This window comes from Haematobia irritans, chromosome 1 (assembly GCF_050003625.1).
Source record: "Haematobia irritans isolate KBUSLIRL chromosome 1, ASM5000362v1, whole genome shotgun sequence".
In the NCBI taxonomy this organism is placed as follows: domain Eukaryota; kingdom Metazoa; phylum Arthropoda; class Insecta; order Diptera; family Muscidae; genus Haematobia; species Haematobia irritans.
Window position 1 is genome coordinate 37083266 of NC_134397.1, and position 15049 is coordinate 37098314.

General features: G+C 26.1%; 1 protein-coding gene across 11 annotated transcripts in view; it reads left to right on the plus strand.

Annotated features, from left to right (window-relative positions):
• Window positions 1–15049, plus strand: part of LOC142220611 (uncharacterized) — a 798617-nt gene that overhangs the window by 372689 nt on the left and 410879 nt on the right. The window lies entirely within an intron of this gene.

Below are 15049 nucleotides of genomic sequence, written 5' to 3' on the forward strand. Positions count from 1 at the left end.
TAGTAATCGCATCCTTTATCTTAAACTTTTTGTTTCAATAAAAAAAAGTTATAATAATTCATTCTCCAAAGAAGAGGGATGTATAAAAATATAAATTTGTTATGACAACTTGTTGAGAAATTCAAGGAAATTATAGTAATAAAAAAAAATCAACAAAATAATCCAAAGCTTCTTACCCAAAAATGCTCTTACCTTTTCCAGATTTATACGCCTAAATCTCCATTTTTTTTTCAAACACTAAATGGGACTAAATTTGTCAACAAGTTTTTTGTTGTCTTGTTGATTCATTACATTTTTATATTCCAATTGACTTATCAAAAGATTAATTTAAACTTTTAATGAGCATTCCGTTTTGTTGATATATCAAACAAAAATATTATTTTAATTATTTCTATGAATTAGGGGACCCAAGATGCCAGAGGGTGGACGGTGGTGATGGTGGTTGGGGAAATATTTACACAATCTATAATAAGGCTATGAAATTATTTAACAATGGCCAAATGTCATAGCAACGAAATGAGCAATAAAAATGTCAATATCATAAATTTACATAGAGGGAAGATAACTAATTAAAAATTTTCCAATGTTTTGGATAAAAGACTAACATAACTGAAATCAATGAATATTTGAGATGGGTGAGGGGTGGGCCATTCAATCCAATAAAATTTTACGACAAACAAACAGACATGCAAAAGGGTCAAAGGCCTTTTTATACTTAAAAAAAATTGAATATGACGAAAAAGATTTATTCTTTTTGCGTATAGCTCAAATGAGGATGATCTCATTAAAATGAAACAGTAGCTATTGTTTTTTTTGCAAGTTTGGTGAAAAAAGGGATAATTCCTGGAAAATCTGAGGCCATCTCTAATCATTTGTTGCACAAAATAAACAAGCACATTTTGTTTTGCCTTTTAATCCCCATCAAAATGATATGGGTTGCAAAAACTTTAAAATACAAAAAAAAATGACGCAGTCAACAGCCAAATTTCATGTTTTCTTATGTCATCGCCTGTAAGGAAATTAAGTTGAATAAACGGAAATTTAATGCCAAAAACTTGTCAGTATTTTAGTCAAGCTGCATGAAGTTTTCCATCATTCTCGTAATCCCTCATCTGATTTTGGCTTTGGCTCAATTTCATGGCATATCATCAACGAATGCAGACCTTTTTGAGTTTTTTCTCTTCTGTTTAGTTTTTTTTTTTTGTATTCATTGCTTTCCAAAACGACCTTTGCATTTCATTATTCACATAATTTTGTGTGGTTTAAATTGCTGATTATTTACAGACTGTTGTTAAGAGTTTGCCAATGCTTTGCAATGCTTACTGATATTACCGATTTGGGTTTCATGTTTTGCCAAATTTGCCAAAAAACAGAACCAAAAAAAGCCCAACCAAGATATCAAGTTAATGATGAGCTAAAAGAAACTTTTACATAAATTATAAGTTATTTTTTGTAAATGGTATATTATGAAGGGAACGCCTTAAATCATGCTTTAAAATTTATGAATTACGTAAAATGCTTTTAAGTATGCTTTGATTTCATTATGATTTTACAAAGCTTAAGGAATTTTTAAGTTGACTTTTATGTATTGTTTTGCTTTGTTTGGAATTACTAATATGAGTTTATAAAATTTGCAAAAAAACAACAAAAAAAAAAACAAAAATCATCAATTTATGATTTCAAATATTCTAGCAAAATCTTAAGCTGCATAGCTTTTATTATGTACATAAAATTCTGGAATATTTTATATGAAATTTGTAAGAAATCGAAATTACAACAACAATTTTACTAAGTGTGAGTGACAACATTTATAAAAGAGGGATATTAAATAAAAAAGGGACTTTGGTTAGCTATGGTGACTATCAGCTGAGGCTGATAATTTCATCCTCTCCGGTTTAAATTTTTGACCCTCTAATGCGAAAATTGTTTCATATCGGTTCATAATTATTTATAGATTCCTTTATAGAAATCAATCAATTTGCCAGTTTTATGTATCATGTATCTACTCGCAATTTAAAATACTAGTCAGTGGATTATATTTTCAACGATTACGATGCAAAAACCTGTCCTTTTTTGTCTTTAGAGCAATTGTTCGCAAACTTCCTCTAAATGCTATGTTTTAAGCACGAAGCTTGACATATTGAGAGCTCAAAACCAAAATACTCTACCAAAAATTCGAAAAACAAGCAACTCTTATTTTCCAAAATTTTATTTAGATTTTTTTTTTTCAAAATTTTATTTCTATAGAAAATTTTGTCAAAATTGTATGTCTATAGAAAATGTTGTCAACATTTTATGTCTATAGAAAATTTTGTCAAAATTTTATTTCTATGGAAATTTGTGTCAAAATTTTATTTCTATGGACATTTTTGTCAAAATTTTATTTCTACAATAAATTTTGTCAAAATGTTATTTCTATAGAAAATTTGGTCAAAATTTTATTTCTATAGAAAATTTTGTCAAAATTTTATTTCTATAGAAAATTTTGTCAACATTTTATGTCTATAAAAAATTTTGTCAAAATTTTATTTCTATAAAGAATTTTGTAAAAATTTTATTTCTATAGAAAATTTTGTCAAAATTTTTTCCCCATAGACAATTTTGTCAAAATTTTTTCTCCATAGATAATTTTCTCAAAATTTTTTCTCCATAGATAATTTTGTCAAAATTCTATTTCTATAGAAAATTTTGTCAAAATTGGATGTCTATAGAAAATTTTGTCAACATTTTATATCTATAGAAAATTTTTGTCAAAATTTTATTTCTATGGAAATTTTTGTCAAAATTTTATTTCTACTGAAAATTTTGTAAAAATTTTATTTGTATAGAAAATTTTGTCAAATTTTATTTCTATAGAAACTTTTGTCAGAATTTTATTTCTATCGAAAATGTTGTCAAGATTTTATTTCTATCGAACATTTTGTAAAATTTTGTTTCTACAGATTTTTTTTTTAAATTGATTCCTATAAAGAATTTTGTTAAAATTTTATTTCTATAGAAAATTTTGTCAAAATTTGATTACTATGGAAATTTTTGTCAAAATTTTATTTCTACAGAAAATTTTGTCAAAATGTTAGTTCTATAGAAAATTTTGTCAAGATTTGATTTCTATAAAGAATTTTGTCAAAGTTCTATTTCTATGGAAAATGTTGTCAAAATTTTTGCTCCATAGAAAACTTTGTCAAAATTTGATGACTATAGAAAATGTCAAAATTTTATTTCTATAGAATTTTATTTCTATAGAAACTTTTGTCAAAATTTTATTTCTATAGAAAATTTTGTTAAAATTTTATTTCTATAGAAAATTTTGTCAAAATTTTATTTCTATAGAAAATTTTGTCAAAATTTTATTTCTATAAAGAATTTTGTCAAAATTTTTTCTCCATAGAAAATTTTGTCAAAATTTTATTTCTATAGAAAATTTTGTCAAAATCGTACGTCTATAGAAAATTTTATCAAAATTTTATTTCTATGGAAATTTTTGTCAAAATTTTATTTCTACAGAAAATTTTGTCAAAATTTTATTTCAAGAGAAAATGTTGTCAAACTTTTATTTCTATAGAAACTTTTGTCAGAATTTTATTTCTATAGAAAATTTTGTCAAGATTTTATTTCTATAGAACATTTTGTAAAATTTTCTTTCTACAGAAATTTTTTTCAAAATTTGATTCCTATAAAGAATTTTGTCAAAATTTTATTTCTATAGGAAATTTTGTCAAAATTTGATGACTATAGAAAATTTTGTCAACATTTTTTCTCCATAGAAAATTTTGTCAAAATTTGACGATTATAGAAAATGTTGTCAAAATTTTATATCTATTGAAAATTTTGTCAAAATTTTATTACTATAGAAAATTTTATTTCTATAGCAAATTTTGTCAAAATTTGATTTCTATAAAGAATTTTGTCAAAATTTTATTTCTATAGAAAATTTTGTCAAAATTTTTTTCTCCATGGAAAATTTTGTCACAATTTGATGACTATAGAATATGTTGTCAAAATTTTATTTCTGTAGAAAATTTTATTTTTATAGAAAATTTTGTCAAAATTTTATTTCTATAGAAAATTTTGTCTGAATTTTATTTCTATAGAAAATTTTGTCAGGATTTTATTTCTATAGAAAATTTTGTCAACATTTTATTTCTATAGAACATTTTGTAAAATTTTGCTTCTACAGAAACTTTTTTCAAAATTTGATTTCTATAAAGAATTTTGTCAAAATTTTATTTCTATGGAAAATGTTGTCAAAATTTTTTGTCTATAGAAAACTTTGTCAAAATTTGATGAATATAGAAAATGTCAAAATATTATTGCTATAGAACATTTTTTTAAAATTTTATTTCTATAGAAAATGTTGTTAATATGTTATTTCATAGAAAATTTTGTCAAAATTTTATTTCTATAGAAAATTTTTGTCAAAATTTTATTTCTATAGAAAATTTTGTCAAAATTTTATTTCTATAGAACATTTTGTCAACATTTGATTTCTGTAAAGAATTTTGTCAAAATTTTATTTCTATAGAACATTTTGTGAAAATTTTATTTCTATAGAAAATTTTGTAAGAATTTTATTTCTATAGAAAACTTTGTCAGAATTTTATTTCTATAGAAAATTTTGTCAAAATTTTATTTCTATAGAACATTTTGTAAAATTTTGTTTCTACAGAAACTTTTTTCAAAATGTGATTTCTATAAAGAATTTTATCAAAATTTTATTTCTATGGAAAATGTTGGCAACATTTTTTCTCCATAGAAAACTTTGTCAAAATTTGATGACTATAGAAAATGTAAAAATTTTATTTCTATAGAATTTTATTTCTATAGAAACTTTTGTCAAAATTTTATTTCTATAGAAAATTTTGTCAAAATTTTATTTCTATTGAAAATTTTGTAAAAATTTTATTTCTATAAAGAATTTTGTCAAAATTTTATTTCTATAGAAAATTTTGTCAAAATTTTTTCTCCATAGAAAATTTTGTCAAAATTTTATTTCTATAGAAAATTTTGTCAAAATTGTACGTCTATAGAAAATTTTATCAACATTTTATGTCTATAGAAAATTTTGTCAAAATTTTATTTCTATGGAAATTTTTGTCAAAATTTTATTTCTACAGAAAATTTTGTCAAAATTTTATTTCTACAGAAAATTTTGTCAAAATTTTATTTCTAGAGATAATGTTGTCAAAGTTTTATTTCTATAGAAACTTTTGTCAGAATTTTATTTCTATAGAAAATTTTGTCAAGATTTTATTTCTATAGAACATTTTGTAAAATTTTCTTTTTACAGAAATTTTTTTCAAAATTTGATTCCTATAAAGAATTTTGTCAAAATTTTATTTCTATAGGACATTTTGTCAAAATTTGATGACTATAGAAAATTTTGTCAAAATTTGTCGACTAAAGAAAATGTTGTCAAAATTTTATTTCTATTGAAAATTTTGTCAAAATTTTATTACTATAGAAAATTTTATTTCTATAGGAAATTTTGTCCAAATTTGATTTCTATAAAGAATTTTGTCAAAATTTTATTTCTATAGAAAATTTTGTCAAAATTTTTTCTCCATGGAAAATTTTGTCACAATTTGATGACTATAGAAAATGTTGTCAAAATTTTATTTCTGTAGAAAATTTTATTTTTATAGAAAATTTTGTCAAAATTTTATTTCTATAGAAAATTTTGTCTGAATTTTATTTCTATAGAAAATTTTGTCAGGATTTTATTTCTACAGAAAATTTTGTCAACATTTTATTTCTATAGAACATTTTGTAAAATTTTGTATTATTGCTATAGAACATTTTTTTAAAATTATATTTCTATAGAAAATGTTGTTAGTATGTTATTTCATAGAAAATTTTGTCAAAATTTTATTTCTATAGAAAATTTTTGTCAAAATTTTATTTCTATAGAAAATTTTGTCAAGATTTTATTTCTATAGAACATTTTGTCAACATTTGATTTCTATAAAGAATTTTGTCAAAATTTTATTTCTATAGAACATTTTGTCAAAATTTTATTTCTAGAGAACATTTTGTAAAATTTTGTTTCTACAGAAATTTTTTTCAAAATTTGATTTCTATAAAGAATTTTGCCAAAATTTTATTTCTATAGAAAATTTTGTTAAAATTTTTTCTCCATAGAAAATTTTGTCAAAATTTGATGACTATAGAAAATGTTGTCAAAATTGTATTCCTATAGAAAATTTTATTTTTATAGAAAATTTTGCCACAATTTTATTTCTATAGAAAATTTTGTCAAATTGTTATTTCTATAGCAAATTTTATTTTGATAGACAATTTTGACAAAATTTTATTTTTATTAAAAATTTTTCCAAAATTTTATTTCCATAGAAAAATTTGCCAAACTTTTATTTCTATAGAAAATTTTGTCAAAATTTTATTTTTATAGACAATTTTGCCAAAATTTGTTTATTTCACTTTGGGTTGAGTGAATTACCCGAATTTATTCTGATAATTGGTTGATAGTTTTGCTGCAAGTAGAGGATGCTGATGAGGAATGTGGTAATTCCGAAACAGCTGTACATCCAACCATCTTGCAGTCTATAGGGCTTTGCCCAAATAAATTGGACAAGCATACTTTTCCTCTGTTGGTTAAGCTACACTTGTAGTTTAGTCAATGCATGGCTTTAAGCTGAGATCAAAAACAACAATAAAAATTTTATTTTTATAAAAAATTTTGCAAAAATTTTATTTCTACAGAATATTTTGTCAAAATTTTATTTTTATAGGAAATTTTGTAAAGATTTTATTTCTATAGAAAAAAGGTCTCTGTTCAATATCTACCCTGCCGAGCTGCAAACGTCAACAGAATAGCAAAGAGCGAGGATCTAGCTGCTACACCATTTACGGCAATGTGCAGGAATTACGTTGCACAGATGGCTAACGATGCCTCAACCGCTATAGTTATGAGCCACTGTTAAAAACCCTGCCATCAAGAGCACCACTACTTGGTATTTGATATCGCGCTCCTTAATTTTATAGACAATTTTTGCCAGAGATATCAAATACCACTACTTGGTATTTGATATTTCGCTCCTTATTTTTATGGACAATTTTGCCAAAATGTTATTTTTATAAAAAATTTTGCAAAAATTTTATTTTTTAGATTATTTTTACAGAAAATTTTGTCAACATTTGATGAAAACGTTGTCAAAACTTCATTTCTATAAAGAATTTTGTCAATATTTTATTTTAGAGAATATTTTGTAAAATTTTATTTCTATAGAAAATTTTGACAATATTTTAATTCTATGGAATATTTTGTCAAAAAAATACTAAATGGTAAATATAAAGACATTTCTTTTTCAGTGGGATATCTTGACATTTCCCCCCGAAACTCTTAGTGATGTGGAAAACTTTCGTCTCGTCCCAGTTTCTAGAAACCACTTTACAATTGTCAATATAATTGATACGAAATTTTCTTTTAACTCATCCCTATAAGTATTCAAAGTGTTAGACATGCATGTTCGATTAGAAATACCAATCAACACCGATACAAAATTAAGGCATAGACAGAGAGCGAGACATAGCGAATATGAAAGTCAAAAAGGGGTATTCAAAGTAAAAGTTGTATGTATGTTTAATTGGAAATTTGCAATTTGCGTGAGTCAACATTATACTTTGTACATAGCAAGGATAACATCGATAGCGATGAACATTACCCGAATTCCTAAATACTAATGTTGGTAGACTTTCAAACACACACACACACAAACTTCCATACTTGCACACTCAAAACAAAGCTTCATTTGCTTGTGAGAATGTATTACAAGCAAAGTGTATGAAATTCAAACCATCTGCCATTGCTGTATTCCAACAACGTGTACGAACTAAAACAGAGGCGATGACATGTATTCGCATATCTACATTAAAATACATGCTAAGGCGAACACACACTCACTCAAGTATATCAACTAGAACTAATGTACATGACCCTGTTTAACATCGCACATACATATGTAAGTTTTTGGTCTTTATACATGTATGGTATTTGCATACTAAACACCTATCCTCAGCGATATTTTCCACTTGAATATCATACATTTGTGATGGCGAACTTTTTCGGTTTTTGAGAAAGAGAAAATTGTCGATGATATAGAAGGCCTTCTTTTGGAAGCGTTTGGTAGAAGATCTAAAAAATATTAAATTTTATACAAATTATCCCAAAAAAAGTTCTCTTTAAAATGTTTGCAAAAATTATTGCTATTTTGGTTAAATAAATAAAGAGTTAACTGTTTGAAATAAATGATCGGATGTTTATTTCATAATAAGGAGAAGGGTATAGCATTTAAAATGAAAAACCTGGACCACGCTTATTATCTATACATACATTTTTTACTGATTAAATAACGAAAATGATAGTATCCTTTATAGAATTATTAAGAAATAAAAGCTATATTCGATAAAAAAAATAATAAATCTCTTCGGCACTTTCAATTAATTTTTTAATCGTCCCAATTGACAATGAAATTGATTTTGACTCAATTTTTTTTTTTTTAATTGAGGCCTTCAATTATTTTTCCTTTGTTTTTACTTATATTCACTTTTTGATGTCTTTTAATTTTAGAACAGTTTCCATGATTTAGTACTATCTTATATATTTTCCGACTATAATTCCTATAGCTAGATTTTTCTTACGATTTTTTTGAAGTATCAAATTACTAATTGTATATATTTTGGTTATGTTTTTTTTTTTCATACATGCTTCTCACGAAATTCTGCATAAACAAATCCCAAAGTGGTTACCCTATGTCCCCGAGAGGTTTTCGAGTTCTATCTTTGGCAGCCCGTTATTTTAGGCTTATTTAGATTATTCAGTCCTTTGGGATCACGGTTACCACTCGTGGTGCAATGGTTAGCATGCCCGCCACAAGGTCGTGAGTTCGATTCCTGCTTCGACCGAACACCAAAATGTTTTTCAGCGGTGAATTATCCCACCTCAGTAATGCTGGTGACATTTCTGAGGGTTTCAAAGCTTCTCTAAGTGGTTTCACTGCAATGTGGAACACCGTTCGGACTCGGCTATAAAAAGGAGGTCCCTTGTCATTGAGCTTAACATGGAATCGGGCAGCACTCAGTGATAAGAGAGAAGTTCACCAATGTGGTATCACAATGGACTGACTAGTCTAAGTGAGCCTGATACATCGGGCTGCCACTTAACCTAACCTAACCTACCACTCGTTCCAGGAATAATCTACCAAAATTTGAAAAACAGTTTACCAATAAAATCTTAGTTAAAGAATTTTCTATAGAAATTAAATTTTGAAAAAAATTTCTATAAATATAACATATTGACAACATTTTCAATAGAAATAAAATTTTGACAAGATTTTTTACAGAAATAGAATTTTGACAAAATTTTCTATAGAAATAAAATTTTGACAAATTTTTCTATAGAAATAAAACTTTAACAAAATTTTCTATAGAAATAAATTTTTGACAAAATTTTCTATAGAAATAACAATTTTGACACAATTATGTATAGAAATACATTTTTCACAAAATTCTGGATAGAAATAAAATTTTGCAAAAATGTTCTATAGAAATTTGGCAAAATTTTATACAAAATTTTGTCAAAATTTTATTTCTATATAAAATTTTGTAAAAATTTTATTTCTGCAGAAAGTTTTGTCAACATTTTGTTTCAATATAAAATTTTGTCAAAATTTTACTTCTATAGAAAATGTTGTCAAAATTTTATTTCGATAGAAACTTTTGTCAAAATTTTATTTCTATAGAAAATTCTGTCAACATTTTATTTCTGTAGAAAAATTTTGAAAAATTGTATTTCTGTAGAACATTTTTGCAAAATTTTATTTCTGTACAGAATTTTGTAAAAAAAAATTATTTCTATACAGAATTTTGTCAAAATTTTTATTTCTATAGAAAATTTTGTCAAAATTTTATTTCTATAGAAAATTTTTGCAAAATTGTATTTCTATAGAAAATTTTTGCAAAATTGTATTTCTATAGAACATTTCTGCAAAATTGTATTTCTATACAGAATTTTGTAAAAAATTTATTTCTATACAGAATTTTGTCAAAATTTTTATTTCTATAGAAAATTTTGTCAAAGTTTTATTTCTATAGAAAAATTTGTCAAAATTTTATTTCTATAGAAAAATTTGTCAAAATTTTATTTCTATAGAAAATATTGTCAAAATTTTATTTCTATAGAAAATTTTGCCAGTATGTTATATTTATAGAATTTTTTTTTTCAAAATTTTATTTCTATAGAAAATTCTGTACAAATTTTATTTCTATAGAAAATTTTGTCAAAGTTTTTTTTTCTATAGAAAATTTTGTCAAAATTGCATTTCTATAGAAAATTTTATGAAAATTTTAATTCTGTAGAAAATTTTGTCAAAATTTTAATTCTGTAGAAAATTTTGTCAAAATTTAATACTATTTAGTAATATTGTCAGAAATTGTCAGAAAAGTTTCTATAGAAATAAAATTTTGACAACATTTTCTATAGAAGTAAAATTTTGACAAAATTTTATATTGAAACAAAATGTTGACAAAACTTTCTGTAGAAATAAAATTTTTACAAAATTTTATATAGAAATAAAATTTTGACAAAATTTTGTATAAAATTTTGCCAAATTTTCTATAGAAAAAAAATTTTGACAAAATGCTCTATACAAATAAAAGCTTGACAAAATTTTCCTATAGAATAAAATTTTGACAAAAAAAATTGTATAGAAATAAAATTTTTGTCAAAATTTTATTCCTATAGAAAATTTTGTCAACATTTTTTTCTGTAGAAAAAATTTTCAAAATTTTATTTGTATAGAAAATTTTGGAAAAATTTTATGTCTATAGAAAATTTTGTCCAAATTTTATATCTATAGAAAATTTTGTCAAAATTTCATTTATATATAAAATTTTATCAAAGTTATATTTCTATAGGAAATCAAAGTTTTATGTCTTTAGAGCATATTCACAAAATTCTATTTCCATAAAAAAAAAAAATTCTATACAAAACAAAATATTATTTGTCTATCGAAAATGTTATCTACATTTTATTTCTATTAAGAATTTTGTCAAAATTTTATTTCTTTAGAAATTTTTGCAACATTTTATGTCTATACAATTTTTTGTCAAAAATTTATTTCTACATAAAATTTTGTCAAAATTTTATTTATATAGGAAATTTTATCAAAGTTTTATTTCTTTGGAGCATATTAAAAAAAAATTATTTCTATAAAAAATTGTGTCAAAATTTTATTCCTGTAGAACATTTTTTCAAAATTTTATTTCTATAGAAAATTTTCTCAAAATTTTATTTCTATAGACAATTTTCTCAAAATTTTATTCGTGTAGACAATTTTGTAGAAACTCTATAACAAAGAAAATTTATGGAGAGGAATAATTTGCAACATCAAGAACTCTACCAGAAAAAATCTAGCATTTTGGGTAGATCTCTATCAACTGTGGCAACCATGTTTGTGGTTGGACTTGACTCTTCTCAATGTTGCCATTTTTATTTTTGTCAAAATTTTATTTCTGTAGATTTTTTTTCGAAATTTTATTCTACAGAAAAATTTTGTCAAAATTTTAGTTCTTTAAAAATTTTTGTCAAAATTCTATGTCTATCGAAAATTTTGTCAAAATTTTATGTTTATAGAAAATGTTGTCAAAATTTTATGTCTTTAGAAAATTTTGTCCAAATTTTATATCTATAGAAAATTTTGTCAAAATTTCATTTATATATAAAATTTTATCAAAGTTTTATTTCTATAGGAAATTTTATCAAAGTTTTATTTCTTTAGAGTATATTCACAAAATTTTATTTCCATAAAAAATTTTCTATACAAATCAAAATATTATTTGTCTATCGAAAATTTTGTCAATATATTATTTCTATTGAGAATTTTGTCAAAATTTTGTTTCTTTAGAAAATTTTGCAACATTTTATGTCTATTTTGCCAACATTTTATTTATATAGGAAATGATATCAAAGTTTTATTTCTATGGAGCATATTCAAAAAAAATGTATATCTATAAAAAATTGTGTCAAAATGTTATTGCTGTTGAAAATTTTGTAAAAATGTTATTCGGAGAGAGAATTTTTTTTTTTCAAAAGTCTAGTTTTATAAAAAAAAAATCTCAAAATTTTATTTCTATAGAAAATTTTCTCAAAATTTTATTCCTGTAGAAAATTTTGTACAAATTTTATAACTATAGAAAACTTGTGGAGAGAAATATTTTGCAAAAAATATCAAACCTCTACAAATCTACAAATCTACCAGAAAAAATCTAGCATTTTAGGTAGAATTCTATCAACTGTGATAACCGTGTTTGTGATGCGACAATAGACTGGACTCATCAATGTTGCCATTTTTAAGTCAATGACAAAGGGCCCTTTTATAGCTAAGTTCTACTTATGTTTCACATTGCGGTAAGTCCACTTAGGGAAGCTTTCAAAAACTCAGAAATGTCACCAGAGGGAAACGCTAAAAACCCACTTGGTGTTTGGTCGAACTGGGATTGAACCCTTGACGTTTGTACCTCTGAAAAAGAACATGCACGGTTCCACCGGTTTTGGTGTTTGGTCGAACTGGAATTAAACTCATGACGTTTGTACCTCTGAAAAAACATGCACGTTTCCACCGGTTTTGGCGTTACACTCATGAATTTGTTACTGATTCCGAGTCAATGAAGCGTAGAATTGAAGTGAGGATACATCTCTTTTAAATTAAAGTTTTGCGTACTTGATTCTAGGAAACAAATTTTAATTTATTCGTTTATTCTCCTTTTGCCTTCATGTGCTGTCAAAGTTATTTAAAAAAGTTATAAGGACAACACAAATTTCCCAATTCAGTCTCAACTACAAGTAGAATTATGTCTTGTGTCAAGTAAAAATCGTCTTTAAAAAAAAAGATCAAAAAGCAAAAGGTCAACAAAGTTAAAGACGATTTCATTGATTTTGAAGAAATTTTCCGAATTATTAAAGCCAAGTTGACGTTAGTCAAATTAAGTTTTCCATACACTTAACTATAAGGAAAAAACGATTTCATTGAAAAGTTTATGGACTTTTGGACAGGAAAAAGCTTTGTATCAGAGAAATGCGTGCAATGAAACATTTAGAAAGTAAAAAATGATTTTTCAAAATTCTCAAAAAGATCAGAAACTCGAAAATATAACATTTCTAAGGTCAAAGTCAACTTTCAAAAGTTCGAAAAATCGATTTTTCCAAAGTCCACATTAGCTTTTTCAAATTTTCGAACAGTTGAAAAGTTGACTTTTCCACAAAATCGAAAACTCGAATATTGTACGATTTCAACATTTCAAAAAGCTGAGAGGTCGAAAAAACCATTTTGTGATTACAACATCTATTCGATTCGTCAACACGATTCGTTAGATAATAATGGTTTCTTTGTGTGGTACGTCGCACCGTTTTTCTGAAAATAAACTTTGTCCAGATCAAGTTTAAAAGTTTAGTCCTAATTTTAGCCCCATTATGTCTAGGCCCAATGGAATTCCATATCTTCTCCATGCCAATATCATATATATATATATATGTAAGAGTGGTTCATTGGTTATGAGAAGAGTGTATGTATGTGTGTACATATATGTGCAATAGCTTGTTTCTAATGTATGCAATGATTCTGCCTTGCTATACGGTTTCTGTAGAAAATTTACGGGTAATTAGCTTTCATGTTACCCAAACACATTTTGTGGTAGCTAAACAAATACTTGCCTCTATGAATGGTCCATGATGATTTTAATATGCAAATGTGTGTATGTATGTATGTGTGTTTGTGAATGTGAATTTTTGGCGTTAGTCTTTGCAGTAGACTTCTATGTTTTTATACCCTCCATCATAGGATGGGGGTATATTAACTTTGTCATTCCGTTTGTAACACATCGAAATATTGCTCTAAGACCCCATAAAGTATATATATTCTGGGTCGTGGTGAAATTCTGAGTCGATCTAAGCATGTCCGTCCGTCCGTCCGTCCGTCCGTCCGTCCGTCCGTCCGTCCGTCCGTCCGTCTGTTGAAATCACGCTAACTTCCGAACGAAACAAGCTATCGACTTGAAACTTGGCACAAGTAGTTGTTATCGATGTAGGTCGGATGGTATTGAAAATGGGCCATATCGGTCCACTTTTACGTATAGCCCCCATATAAAGGGACCCTCAGATTTGGCTTGTGGAGCCTCTAACAGAAGCGTATTTCATCCGATCCGGCTGAAATTTGGTATATGATGTTGGTATATGGTCTCTAACAACCATGCAAAAATTGGTCCACATCGGTCCATAATTATATATAGCCCCCATATAAACCGATCCCCAGATTTGGCTTGTGGAGCCTCTAAGAGAAGCATATTTCATCCGATCCGGCTGAAATTTGGTACATGGTGTTGGTAGATGGTCTCTAACAATCATGCAAAAATTGGTCCACATCGGTCCATAATTATATATAGCCCCCATATAAACCGATCCCCAGATTTGGCTTGTGGAGCCTCTAAGAGAAGCATATTTCATCCGATCCGGCTGAAATTTGGTACATGGTGTTGGTAGATGGTATCTAACAATCGTGCAAAAACTGGTCCACATCGGTCCATAATTATATATAGCCCCCATATAAACCGATCCCCAGATTTGGCTTGTGGAGCCTCTAAGAGAAGCATATTTCATCCGATCCGGCTGAAATTGGGTACATGGTGTTGGCAGATGGTCTCTAACAATCACGCAAAAATTGGTGCACATCGGTCCATAATTATATATAGCCCCCATATAAACCGATCCCCAGATTTGGCTTGCGGAGCCTCAAAGAGAAGCAAATTTCATCCGATCCGGCTGAAATTTGGTACATGATGTTGGTATATGGTCTCTAATAACCATGCAAAAATTGGTCCACATCGGTCCATAATTATATATGGACCCCATATAAACCGATCTCCAGATTTGGCTTGCGAAGCCCCAAAGAAAAGCAAATTGCATCCGATCCGGCTGAAATTTGGTACTTGGTATTGTTATATGGTCTCTAATAACCATGCAAAAATTGGTCCACATCGGTTC